Below are 14760 nucleotides of genomic sequence, written 5' to 3' on the forward strand. Positions count from 1 at the left end.
TGGAAAACTCAGCAGTGGCCACAGGACTGGAAAAGGTCAGTTTTCATTCCAAACCCAAAGAAAGGCCATGCCAAAGAATGCTCAAACTGCCACACAATTGCACTCATCTAACATGCTACTAAAGTAATGCTCAAAATTCTCCAAGCCAGGCTTCAGCGATATGTGAACCGTGAACTTCCAGATGTCCAAACTGGTTTAGAAAAGGCAGAGGAACCAGAGATCAAATTGCCAACATCTGCTGGATCACTGAAAAAGCAAGAGAGTTCCAGAAAAACATCTATTTCTGCTTTATTGATTATGCCAATGCCTTTGACTGTGGAAAATTCTGAAAGAGATGAGAATACCAGACCACCTGACCTGCCTCTTAAAAAATCTGTATGCAGGTCAGGACGCAACAGTTAGAACTGGACATGGAACAACAAACTGGTTCCAAATAGGAAAAGGAGTACGTCAAGGCTGTATATTGTCACTGTGCTTATTTAACTTATATGCAGAGTACTTCATGAGAAATGCTGGGCTGGATGAAGCAGAAGCTGGAGTCAAGATTGCTGGGGAAAATATCAATAACCTCAGATATGCAGATGTCACCACCTTATGGCAGAAAGTGAAGAAAAACTGAAGAGGCTTGTGATGAAAGTGAAAGAAAAGAGTGAAAATGTTGGCTTAAAGCTCAACATTCAGAAAACGAAGATCATGGCATCCAGTCCCAATACTTCATGACAAATAGATGGGTTAAAAATTGGAAAAAGTTGCAGACTTTATTTTTTTGGGCTCCAAAATCACTGCAGATGGTGACTGCAGCCATGAAATTAAAAGACACTTACTCCTCGGAAGGAAAGTTGTGACCAACCTAGACAGCATAATAAAAAGCAGAGACATTACTCTGCCAACCAAGGCCCATCTAGTCAAAGCTATGGTTTTTCCAGTACTCATGTATGGATGTGAGAGTTGTACTATAACGAAAGCTGAGCACTGAAGAATTTATGCTTTTGAAGTGTGGTGTTGGAGATAACTTTTGAAGATACCTTAGACTGCAAGGAGATCAAACCAGTCCATCCTAAAGGAGATCAGTCCTGAGTATTTATAGGAAGGACTGATGTTGAAGCTGAAACTGCAATACTTTGGCTATCTGATGCAAGGAACTGATTCATTTGAAAAGACCCTGATGCTGGTAAAGATTGAAGGGGGGAAGAGAATGGGACAACAGAGGATGAGCTGGTTGGATGGCATCACTGACTCAATGGACATGAGTTTGGGTAAACTCTGGGAGTTGTTGATAGACAGGGAGGCCTTGCATGCTGTAGTCTGTGGGGTCACAAAGAGTCAGACACGACTGAGCTACTGAACTGAACTGAACTGAAGGTGAAGAAAATATATCCTTATTTTCTGTACAAGATAACTTTAGAAACTGTACCCACTGACAGAAAAATCTATGACAGATCTTGTGCAGAGTATTATGTAACCATTACAGAGAATGAACCAGATCCAGCCTTGGTAAATTCAAAAAAATGGAAATCATTCCAAGCATCTTTTCTGACCACAATGCAGTAAGATTAGATCTCAATTACAGGAGAAAAACTATAAAAAACTCCAACATATGGAGGCTGAACAACACGCTGCTGAATAACCAACAAATCACAGAAGAAATCAAAAAAGAAATCAAAATTTGCATAGAAATGAATGAAAATGAAAACACAACAACCCAAAACCTGTGGGACACTGTAAAAGCAGTCCTAAGGGGAAAGTTCATAATAATACAGGCATACCTCAAGAAACAAGAAAAAAGTCAAATAAATAACCTAACTCTACACCTAAAGCAACTAGAAAAGGAAGAAATGACGAACCCCAGGGTTAGTAGAAGGAAAGAAATCTTAAAACTTAGAGCAGAAATAAATGCAAAAGAAATAAAAGAGACCATAGCAAAAATCAACAAAGCCAAAAGCTGGTTCTTTGAAAGGATAAATAAAATTGACAAACCATTAGCCAGACTCATCAAGAAACAAGGGAGAAAAATCAAATCAATAAAATCAGAAATGAAAAAGGAGAGATCACAACAGACAACACAGAAATACAAAGGATCATAAGAGACTACTATCAACAATTATATGCCAATAAAATGGACAACGTGGAAGAAATGGACAAATTCTTAGAAAAGTACAACTTTCCAAAACTGGACCAGGAAGAAATAGAAAATCTTAACAGACCCATCACAAGCACGGAAATTGAAACTGTAATCAAAAATCTTCCAGCAAACAAAAGCCCAGGTCCAGACGGCTTCACAGCTGAATTTTACCAAAAATTTAGAGAAGAGCTAACACCTATCCTGCTCAAACTCTTCCAGAAAATTGCAGAGGAAGGTAAACTTCCAAACTCATTCTATGAGGCCGCCATCACCCTAATACCAAAACCTGACAAAGATCCCACAAAAAAAGAAAACTACAGGCCAATATCACTGATGAACATAGATGCAAAAATCCTTAACAAAATTCTAGCAATCAGAATCCAACAACACATTAAAAAGATCATACACCATGACCAAGTGGGCTTTATCCCAGGAATGCAAGGATTCTTCAATATCCGCAAACCAATCAATGTAATACACCACATTAACAAATTGAAAAACAAAAACCATATAATTATCTCAATAGATGCAGAGAAAACCTTTGACAAAATTCAACATCCATTTATGATAAAAACTCTCCAGAAAGCAGGAATAGAAGGAACATACCTCAACATAATAAAAGCTATATATGACAAACCCACAGCAAACATTATCCTCAATGGTGAAAAAGTGAAAGCATTTCCTCTAAAGACAGGAACAAGACAAGGGTGCCCACTTTCACCATTACTATTCAACATAGTTTTGGAAGTTTTGGCCACAGCAATCAGAGCAGACAAAGAAATAAAAGGAATCCAAATTGGAAAAGAAGAAGTAAAACTCTCACTGTTTGCAGATGACATGATCCTCTACATAGAAAACCCTAAAGACTCCACCAGAAAATTACTAGAACTAATCAATGACTATAGTAAAGTTGCAGGATATAAAATCAACACACAGAAATCCCTTGCATTCCTATACACTAATAATGAGAAAACAGAAAGAGAAATTAAGCAAACAATTCCATTCACCATTGCAACGGAAAGAATAAAATACTTAGGAATATATCTACCTAAAGAAACTAAAGACCTATATATAGAAAACTATAAAACACTGGTGAAAGAAATCAAAGAGGACACTAATAGATGGAGAAATATACCATGTTCATGGATGGGAAGAATCAATACAGTGAAAATGAGTATACTACCCAAAGCAATTTATAGATTCAATGCAATCCCTATCAAGCTACCAACAGTATTCTTCACAGAGCTAGAACAAATAATTTCACAATTTGTATGGAAATACAAAAAACCTCGAATAGCCAAAGCTATCTTGAGAAAGAAGAATGGAACTGGAGGAATCAACCTACCTGACTTCAGGCTCTACTACAAAGCCACAGTTATCAAGACAGTATGGTACTGGCACAAAGACAGAAATATAGATCAATGGAACAAAATAGAAAGCCCAGAGATAAATCCACGCACATATGGACACCTTATCTTTGACAAAGGAGGCAAGAATATACAATGGATTAAAGACAATCTCTTTAACAAGTGGTGCTGGGAAATCTGGTCAACCACTTGTAAAAGAATGAAACTAGACCACTTTCTAACACCATACACAAAAATAAACTCAAAATGGATTAAAGATCTCAACGTAAGACCAGAAACTATAAAACTCCTAGAGGAGAACATAGGCAAAACACTCGCCGTCATACATCACAGCAGGATCCTCTATGACCCACCTCCCAGAATATTGGAAATAAAAACAAAAATAAACAAATGGGACCTAATTAAACTTAAAAGCTTCTGTACATCAAAGGAAACTATTAGCAAGGTGCAACGACAGCCTTCAGAATGGGAGAAAATAGCAAGTGAAGCAACTGACAAACAACTAATCTCAAAAATATACAAGCAATTCCTACAGCTCAACTCCAGAAAAATAAATGACCCAATCAAAAAATGGGCCAAAGAACTAAATAGACATTTCTCCAAAGAAGACATACAGATGGCTAACAAACACATGAAAAGATGCTCAACATCACTCATTATCAGAGAAATGCAAATCAAAACCACTATGAGGTACCATTTCACACCAGTCAGAACAGCTGTGATCCAAAAGTCTACAAGCAATAAATGCTGGAGAGGGTGTGGAGAAAAGGGAACCCTCTTACACTGTTGGTGGGAATGCAAACTAGTGCAGCCACTATGGAGAACAGCATGGAGATTCCTTAAAAAACTGGAAATAGAACTGCCTTATGATCCAGCAATCCCACTGCTGGGCATACACACTGAGGAAACCAGAAGGGAAAGAGACACATGTACCCCAATGTTCATCACAGCACTGTTTATAATAGCCAGGACATGGAAGCAACCTAAATGTTCATCAGCAGATGAATGGATAAGAAAGCTGTGGTACATATACACAATGGAGTATTACTCAGCCATTAAAAAGAATACATTTGAATCAGTTCTAATGAGGTGGATGAAACTGGAGCCTATTATACAGAGTGAAGTAAGCTGGAAAGAAAAACACCAATACAGTATACTAACGCATATATATGGAATTTAGAAAGATGGTAACAATAACCCTGTGTACGAGACAGCAAAAGAGACACTGATGTATAGAACAGTCTTATGGACTCTGTGGGAGAGGGAGACGGTGGGAAGATTTGGGAGAATGGCATTGAAACATGTAAAATATCATGTATGAAACGAGTTGCCAGTCCAGGTTCGATGCACGAGACTGGATGCTTGGGGCTGGTGCACTGGGATGACCCAGAGAGATGGTATGGGGAGGGAGGAGGGAGGAGGGTTCAGGATGGGGAACACATGTATACCTGTGGCGGATTCATTTTGATATTTCGCAAAACTAATACAATTTTGTAAAGTTTAAAAATAAAAAAATAAAAAAAATTACCATAAAAAAAGAGAGAAAGGAAAGAGATATAAAATATAAAGTTATGTGAAAACAACCAAATGTACAAGTATATGCATGCTATAATTTTTTTAAGCAACCTGAAAATCTTCACGGTTGTCAAATTAACAGATGAGAGAGTGATAGATGGATTCTGGTATGTTATTGTTATTATTATCATTAGTGTTAGGCATCATGCACACAAAAGTCAATAGTAGCTTTCTCTGTGGAGGGTAGGGTGGTGAAACATTTATATTTTATTTTGTACTTACATACAATTTAAATTTTCTTATCATGTATTATAAGAAATTATATGGGCACTGACATTTTGATCCACTTCTGTTAACCTACTTCTTTTTATTAAAAAATAGTATATATTATTTTTGTTTTGTTTTTAGTACACGTTATTTTAAAACAATCTTTTATAGTATTGACAAAAGGTTTAACTGAGCCATCATTTGCTCTGTTAAATACACATTGATAAATGACTATATTTTTGAAGGGCTGCCCTCTAAACTGACAGAGCAATACTGCTTTGGGCACATAACTACTTGGTCAAATAAACATCAACTGGTCATGATTGCCTATCCTGAAAAAAATGAAAACACAAGGCTTACATCTTCAAAGAAAGAGAAGCCATATACTATCCACTAATATGACTACTTTTAGAAACCCCACCTTATTTTGATGCAAATCTGTCTTGGATGAATTATTATTTGAAATCTATTCAAGGTCCCGCTAATGTCTGGATGTAGTAAAAGCTAAAGAAATCTCCTATTATTTTGACAAAATGCTATAGAATTTAAGATGCTAACTACATTGAAACAAATGGGAGGTCACAAGGGAATAGACCTAGCACCTTTCCAGAAACAGAACACCTATTATGAGTAAAGATGTTATCTCAAGTTCTTTATTCCATTTACCTTTTTTAAAGGAAGGGAGTGTAGCAAGTATTCTTTCATGGACGAAAATCTAGTATTCATCCTGGAACAAGAACTGCCAGCCATTACATTTAAAGAGTTTGATGAGCCCTTAGCATTTGATCCTTTGGTCCAATGAATCAAACATGAGTAACAATTTCAATCTTTTCTTTTTTATACAAAAGACTAAGTCAGGACTGACAGCCTTTTAGAAACTGGCTGTCAGGGAGTTAAGTTCTGTTTTTGTTTGGCACATAAGCACTGGTGAAGATCAGTACAACAGACTTAGCCAGGCAACAGGGACCAAGAAATGATTTAAGCTTAATTAAGATTTCTTCCTCACATCCCACATTCATAGATTCATCCCACATTCATATAAATTCTTAAATAAAATAGTCAGAAATTATACAGTGTTTCCAAAATCTTTGAAAGGATAGAATGTGTTATACTGTAATAGTGAATAAATATACAAACTTTTCAAATTTGCTAGTTTCAGTGAATATCTCTTAGGGTAATCTACTTTTCATCATAGAGCATCTGAGAGAAAACTTGTTTATTACATGGTTGACACTTGTTTAGAAGCTAAAACTGGTAAATAGTCTTCCAACATTTTCAGAGGTGTACTCCATGGAAAATTTATTTCTTGAGATATTTCTTGAAGGTTAGGATCCCATGATCAAAATATTTTGGAAGCATTTTATATTATATTCTCATATGGGTAATTCACAGTATAGATCTAATTATTCCAGATTCTGAGTAGTCAAAAACATTAACCAGTTTAAATTTGCTTATGTCTTATTTCTGAATCTTTTTATCATGGAAATATTTTCCCGATATATTTATTAATATTTCATTGAATCAATATTCTATATAGACAATACTTCAGGAAACACAAGATAATTCTGTCAGTAATAATATAATGATTGTGGGTCCAGCTACCACAGAAAACAGGGAGTATCTCAAAGAGAAAGCAGATGAAAAGAGATTTACATGCTAGGTCTGTGGCCCAATTTCAGCATCCTGAAATTAGAGTAATTACGCTCCTTATTGGTAAATATTCTTGCCCTGTTTCCAACCAAATCTGGACCAGAGGCAGGGTGAAATAAACTACTAGTAGGAAAGGCGAAGCTCTTTATTTATCCCCAGAGATCAACACAATCTCATTTATAAATGAAAATAATAAACCCAGAGATATGAAAGCCAAAGACCACTCTCATGGTCAGGAGCAGTCCTGGATTGAGAACTCAGTCTTCTGAATCTGATACCAGAGTACTTCCTAGCAGCCGACACCAATTTCTGTCCATTGATGAGCAGAAAAACTATTGATTGAATCAAATATAAGTGTACATTAATGTTACTTTGGGCCCATTTAGGCCCATGATGAGAAATGCACAATTAAAGACATTTTAAAAATGCTTAATGTTTCTTCTTTGATTAATAATTTCTAGTGTGCCTAATACTTTGAACTGTAGCAGTGGACAACAATAGAATATATAGCAGTATAGAGTACTGGATAGTATAGTAGCTGGACATTACCCATCTACTGAGCACAGAAAACACAGGACAGCCTACAAGTATCTAAAGAACAAGTAAAAGTCACCTAGTCTAAATCAGCAAGAGTAGTATTAACAGTGGCAACACAATCTATCCCAGTCCAAATGGTGCTGGAGTTCAGTTCATGCTGGGGTGTGGCATGTACACACCTATGGCCACAAGATGGTCTTTTTCATATGGCTCTAAGGTCAACTGCTCCTGGGGCTTTGTGTTTCCTGTTGAATCTTTTTCACTTCAGAGACAAATACAGCCTCAGGAGAGGCTGTGGGGTCAATCCAGTTGGCCTTAATGGAAATCACAAAGTGTCCTTCATTACATAGTGAGGTGTGGGCATTCAGGGCTACACCTTGGCAAGGCTGTGTTGGCAAAGATCACATCCACCATTGGAATTTGTGCGGCTGCCAAGCATCTTCAATGACAAGACTAGTGCTGGCTCTCTTCTTGGCCAAATTAATGAGGTCAGAGCCAGAGAAGTGGGAGAACTCAAATGTACAGATGAGACCTTATTAGCCTAAGATGTCAGAGGTGCAGGACAGGGTGGTACCCAAGGCAGCCCCAAGGGTAGAGTGGGTCCTGGTTTGATGTGGATCTGGTCCACATAGCCCAAGATTACTGTAGCCAGCTTAAAATGGAAGGGGATTTTGCTTTATTTAATCTGGTGGGGGTGGGGGTGGGGGGGCGGGTTACAGAAAGGTAAAGTCCTATCATCTCTCATATGTATTTTTGGAAGATTCTAAGCATAAACTTTCATGTGATCATAGTAATAATAGGTAGAAGAAAAACAACAACAACAATAACCAGTAGTGATAGTGTAGTAGTGACACCCACTGAGTGTTTACTCCATCTCTAGCACAGTTCTAACTGCTTTGAATATGTTAACTCATTTACTCCCTATAATAATCCTGTAGTAGGAAATACGGTTTTTCTCACTTTACAAACTGTGGGAACTATAGATCAGTTAGATTCTAAACCTTGCCCCAAATCTCACAGTTTTATGTGGCAGAGAGAGAATTTAAACTCAGGGAGTCTGACTTCACAGGCTGAAGTCTTTAACCATTAAGTATATTGCCTTGTAGATGTCTACTGATGGTTAATTTCCTTATGCATTTCCGCAGTCATGCCCTCTTATCCATTATGGATTCATCCACTGTTGATTGTCAGATCTGATGAAGTATTAGAATCGCCTTAAGAACATCTTTAAAATAAACAGGGTAGTCCTCTCGCCAAGCTACTCTGCTCTGTACAAAATTAGGTAGTTTCAAAAAGCACAACAGGTTCACCTGGAGGTTCAGATCCCAGGACCCACGTTTGGGAGCCACTGATATAGAGCCTTTCTATTGTGGATGGTTGCCTTATTTATTAAAGAAACTGCCTGTGTTCAAAGAAGCCGTGAGAGGAAAGAGGACACAAAGGGTAACTAGACTGGCTAAACTAGCACCTGGTCCTGCGAAGTCTTCAAATTCCTTTCTCACACTATGAAATCCTTGAGGACAAGGACAAAACATTAGTCAAATTTGGATCTTCCATGGTGGCTAGTTGTTACTGTTCCATCACTAAGTTGCGTCCGACTCTTTGTGACCCCATGAATCATAGCAGGCCAGGCTTCCCTGTCCTTCACTATCTCCCGGAGTTTGCTCAAACTTACCCATTGAGTTGGTGATGCTATCCAATCATCTCATCCTCTGTTGCCCCCTTCTGTTCCTGCCCTCAGTCTTTTCCAGTGTCAGGGTCTTTTCCAGTCAGTCTGCTCTTCACATCAGGTGACTAAAGTATTGGAGCTTCAGCATCAGTCCTTCCAGTGACTATTCAGGGTTTATTTCTTTTAGGATTGACTACTTTGATCTCCTTTCTGTCCAAAGGACTCTCAAGAGTCCTCTCCAGCACAATTTGAAAGCATCAATTCTTTGGTGCTCAGCTCTCTTTATGATCCAATTCTCACATCTATACATGGCCAGTGGAAAAACCATAGCTTTGACTAGATAGACCTTTGTTGGCAAAGTGAATGCCTCTGCTTTTTAATATGCTGTTTAGGTTTGTCATAGCTTTCTTTCCGAGGAGCAAGTGTCTTTTAATTTCATGGCTACAGTTAATCCCCACAGTGATTTTGATGATGGCAAGGGAGTACATGTGTGCTCAGTCATGTACAACTCTTTGAGACCCCACAGCCTGTAGCCCACCAGGCTCTTCTGTCCACCGGATTTCCCAGGCAAGAATACTGGGGTGGGTTGCCATTTCCTTCTCCAGGGGATCTTCCTGACCCAGGGATTGAACCTGCATTTCCTGCTTGGCAGTCAGATTCTTTACCACTGAGCCACCTGGGAATCTCGAAACTAGTGCCTAATTCATAGTAGGTGTTCAGTTAGTATTTACTGTCTAAGTTTCTGGGTGAATATTATTGAGAAAAGGCAATAAAAGAATAGTTTTTCCAATGAGACTAAGAAGGGTCCTCTAACTAATAATTATCTATTGACCTGATTATGAAAGTCATAAATTTCTCTACAACACTGTACATAGGAGACACAGTAAGAGAACTTAATCACCATGTTATCACAAAGGAAGGAACAAGAAGGGCAAGAACAAATGGGTGCAAAGGAGGAAGCCATGTTTAAATGATGCCTGGTTTAACAAACTACATATCAATTTAGAAATTCAATATAATCACCTAGGTTTATTTGACTACATTCATTAAATAAAATGAGCATATTTTTAATTCCTTCAAGGCTGGTTCCATAGGATCCTCAAATGAATTTACCCACTCATCCTCCCTTCTACTACGGCCTAATTGGCCTACCATAGGCTAATGGGCAAGCAGTCCTCAGCAATCATTTATCTTTTTTTGAAGTCTTCTACTTAGAGCTCCCTTTAAGAATAGCAGTAGGTTTTCCCTTGAACTTATTTTCTCTCTCTTATTTGTTTGCTTTTTCAAGCATGTTGGAGAGGCTTCTTTGTTGTTTGTTTCTGAAACAAATCAAGGACACTAATTTGTTCTTTGTGGATTTTTGGAAGCTACCCCAGTGGGAGCCACTTCCTGTGACCAGGATTTCTGTCTGTGGATGATGTGGGGCAGGGAACTCAGAAAGGCTATTAAGACAGATAGGAATGCTATTGCTAGGTGAACATATTAATGCTGTAGACTGAGAAGCGGAACCCCTGATTTTGGGGAGATGCAACCGAGTACATTTAGACAAGACTACCCAAGTGCCAGCATTTACTTCTGTGCAAAGGCGTACTAAGCAGCAATTTCTGGCTGAGATGAAAAATCCTGTTCTCTTTAGACATGGGGATGTAGTACAGCTGTGACCCTGCAGGTATAGAAAAATCTTCATGGGCTCTGCAGCTAGAAGGAAGTCGACAGCTCATTTTAGGATGATGGGGAAAGTGTTCTGGCTGAGTAGTGGGTGGAAACGTTCTCAACTCGCTCTAAACCTGTACATTTTACTCCTGGCTCTGCCATTAATCGGCACTGAATCCTGGTCCAAATCACTTCATCTCCCTGCCTCCCAGGGTTCCCCCATCTGTAAAATCAACAGATCCAAACAGTTGCCCAAGTGTTCCTTTCCGTTTTAATGTGCTGCCTTCAGATTAACAAAGACACGTGCATATTTATATCTGTAAGATAAAAAGCCTTTGACAAAAAAAAAAAAAAAAGCCTTTGACTTTTTACCTTAAGCTGACTTTCAGGAAAAACAAACTATATAAGAAAATGAATGTATATTGGGAATTTATTTTTTAAAACAAACTTCAAAGTATATAGCCGGAGTTAAGTTTTATATACTTTTAAACACAGTCATCTGGGTTTCCCTGGTGGCTCAGTGGTGAAGAATCTGCTTGCCATCGCAGGAGACACAGGTTTGACCCTGGATCATGAAGATCCCTTGGAGAAGGAAATGGAACCCACACCATTATTCTTGCCTAGAAAGTTCCATGAACAAACAAGCCTGGCAGGCTATAGTCCATGGGGTTGCAAGAGTCTGACATGACTTAGCGACTAAACAACAACCCAGTCATAAACTCCAGTACTTTGGCCACCTCATGCAGAGTTGACTCATTGGAAAAGACTCTGATGCTGGGAAAGATTGGGGGCAGGAGGAGAAGGGGACGACAGAGGATGAGATGGCTGGATGGCATCACTGACTCGATGGACATGAGTTTGTGTGAACTCCGGGTGTTGGTGATGGACAGGGAGGCTTGGTGTGCTGCGATTCATGGGGTCGCAAAGAGTCAGACACGACTGAGTGACTGAACTGAACTGAAAGGATTGACAGTAACTGATATTGAATCTCAAGCCCTATAAAGACATTGAATTATCAGAAGAAAAGGCACGGAAGTATCTGTTTATGACAAAAGAAAATAAGATAAATTTTAGAAGTGTATTGAAAGGTAATATAAGATGAATAAATGCTTTTTTAAAATGCAAAACCAATTATCTTATCCTGACACAACTACTACATTTATGCATATTATCTAGACACCCAAACTGTATTTACATTGCTATAATAATGGTATACACAGAACTTCATATTTCACTATTTTCACATATATTATCTCTTAAATATACCTTGATTTTCCTACAGTATTATTTTAATGACTTCATAACATTAAACTGTGCTGATGATTTATTTATAATTTGTAAAATCATAAATTTATAAGATCATTATTTTGCTGAACTTTTAGTTTGTCTTCAAATTGTTGCTATTAATATTGATTACAATTTTTTTTTATGTTCAGCTTGTTTTGTTTCTGTTCAAATCTTCCCATAAGAGAAGAATTTTGGAGGCAATGGATATGATTAAATTTGTGGCTTTTGCTACATACAAGCTTTCATGTTACTTTATCAAGGGATTATCGGCTAATAATTCCACCAGCATACATCATTTTAACCAAAACTTCACCATCTTTAACAGTGATCATTTTTATGTTATAATATCATGCATTTCAGAACTAGTAGAGTACCAATGATGTGTATGACAAAGGGTCCTCAATAAGTATGTTTTGACCCTGCTCATTAAAACTTTGGACTTAACTTGGAGATTCATTTATTAATTCATTCACTCTAACACACTCATGCATTAACTCATGCATTCAAAAACCTTTCATTGGGCACAATAAAATAATGACAATATGTTAGGTTCTGGCTGTACAAAGTTATACTTTGCTTTAATGGCTTACTTTTTCAAAGAGAGAAATCTATGTGAAAACATATGTGGTCACTGCCATCATCCCAGTATGTTTTAGGATGTGTAAAGATGCGGGGGAGAAGACAAAAAATAGCTCATTATTTTTCTTTCATAGCATATTTTGAACAGAATATACTAGGAATCTCCAATTATCAGAACTAGTTTTTTAAATCATGTCATGAATGAGAAAACTACTTCTAAAGTTATTTTGAGAGGCAGAAAATTTGAAAAGAAATTAAGAACAAATTAAGAGCTAATACTAATTCCAAAGTTCTCCTACTTCCTCTTATATTGGCTTTCACTTCGCTTGAGTGCCCATTACAGTGTTCAAAGGGTTCAAAGCCACTTCCCAGAAGGCTCAGTGGGTAAAGAATTTGCCTGCAATGCAGGAGATGCAGAAGACGCAGGTTCAATCACTGGATCAGAAAGAGCCCCTGGAGGAGGGCATGCCAACCCACTCCAGTATTCTTACTTGGAGAATCCTACAGACAGAGGAGTCTGGCAGGCTACAGTGCACGGTGTCGCAAAGAGTCAAACACAACTGAAGTTACTAAGCACACACGCAGTGTTCAAAGCATGAAAGTGAAAGTGAAGTCATTCAGTCATGTCCGACTCTTTGCAACCCCATGGACTGTAGCCTGCCAGGCTCCTCGGTCCATGGGATTTTCCAGGCAACAGTACTGGAGTGGGTTGCCATTTCCTTCTCCAGGGGATTTTCCTGACCCAGGGATCGAACCTGGGTCTCCCACATTGTAGGCAGACGCTTTACTGTCTGAGCTACCAGGGAAGCGTAGGTACCTAATAAACTGAGCTTTTATGACTCTTTCTCCTTCATCCCTCAAGCCTGTACACTATCTTCTTTAGATTCAAATCTGAACTGAAAATTTTCATCAGTCCCACATTCCAACATCTTTAACTTCTCAATATTAATCCTCCCTCAAAAACAGCAAATACATGTATCATTAATTGAATGCTTAAAATATGCCACACACTGAATATATAAATTTTTGTCATTCTTACAAAATTTGCTTTATACAACATTTATTAGAGAAATTATATAATTGACCTAGGTCATAAAGCTGATAGGTGAGAGATTTGGGATTTCCATTAAGATGATCGCTAAACTCTGTCTTTTTTTCCTTTAAAGGATTCCCACATCTCTAACCAGGGATCATGTTGTAGTCCCTCAGCAGAGAAATCACCTAACCCCTGGACCATCAGGGAATTCCTTCTCTACTCTTCTTGGATTTTATATTGTATTATTATTGCAGTCCAACTTTGAAGAAAGGCCTAGGACCTATGCCCAGTCTCCCTACAGTGTTAACTTCCTGTTGAATGATATTCAGGGGAACCAAAATGGGGGGGAAAGAACAAACAAATGTACTAGGCAAATTTTCCTAGTATAAAACAAGTGGTCAAATCTATCAATTCCATCCATACCTTAACAGACTAGATGACTTAGAATGCTCATTATTAAATAGTCACCATTTCCACAGGGAGCTTCCCTTGTGGCTCAGCTGGTAAAGAATCCACCTGCAGTGGTGGAAGCCCTGGGTTCAATCCCTGGGTTGGGAAAATCCTCTGGAGAAGAGGGAAAGGCTACCCATTCCAGTATGCTGGCCTGGAGAATTCCATGGACTGTATAGTCCATGGGGTCGCAAAGAGTTGGGCATGACTGAGCAACTTTCACTTCACTTCATTTCCACAATGATTACCTTAATAGTATAGTATTGTGAAGATAAGACCTCATTTCTGTTATAAGCAATAAGATCTTGCCCCATATTTTATTGTCGCTCATTAATGAACTTGGACACATACAAAATGGACTCTCACACATATGAATTGTCTTCTGAAAGTGAATTTATTTCTATACCTCACATGGAGAAGTTTCAAGTCTCTACTAATACTGTAGTAGGAAGTCATAGTGCCACAGTGGGTTGAATTTTGTGCTGAATTTGACTTTAGTGCTCATGAATATCTTAAGATAATCATTTTTGAACTACAGTCAAAATTAAACAGTGCTAACTTATTTTTCAGGGCTGCAAAATCACTGCAGATGGTGACTGCAGCCATGAAATTAAAAGACGCTTACTCC

At 38.1% G+C, this 14760-nt stretch overlaps 1 pseudogene; it reads right to left on the reverse strand.

The window, feature by feature from the left end:
- Positions 1-7605: 7605 nt before the first annotated feature.
- Positions 7606-10848, reverse strand: LOC129622111 (rRNA 2'-O-methyltransferase fibrillarin-like; annotated as a pseudogene).
- Between the last annotated feature and the right edge of the window lie 3912 nt (positions 10849-14760).

The sequence above is a fragment of the Bubalus kerabau genome, chromosome 10 (genome assembly GCF_029407905.1).
Source record: "Bubalus kerabau isolate K-KA32 ecotype Philippines breed swamp buffalo chromosome 10, PCC_UOA_SB_1v2, whole genome shotgun sequence".
In the NCBI taxonomy this organism is placed as follows: Eukaryota; Metazoa; Chordata; class Mammalia; order Artiodactyla; family Bovidae; genus Bubalus; species Bubalus kerabau.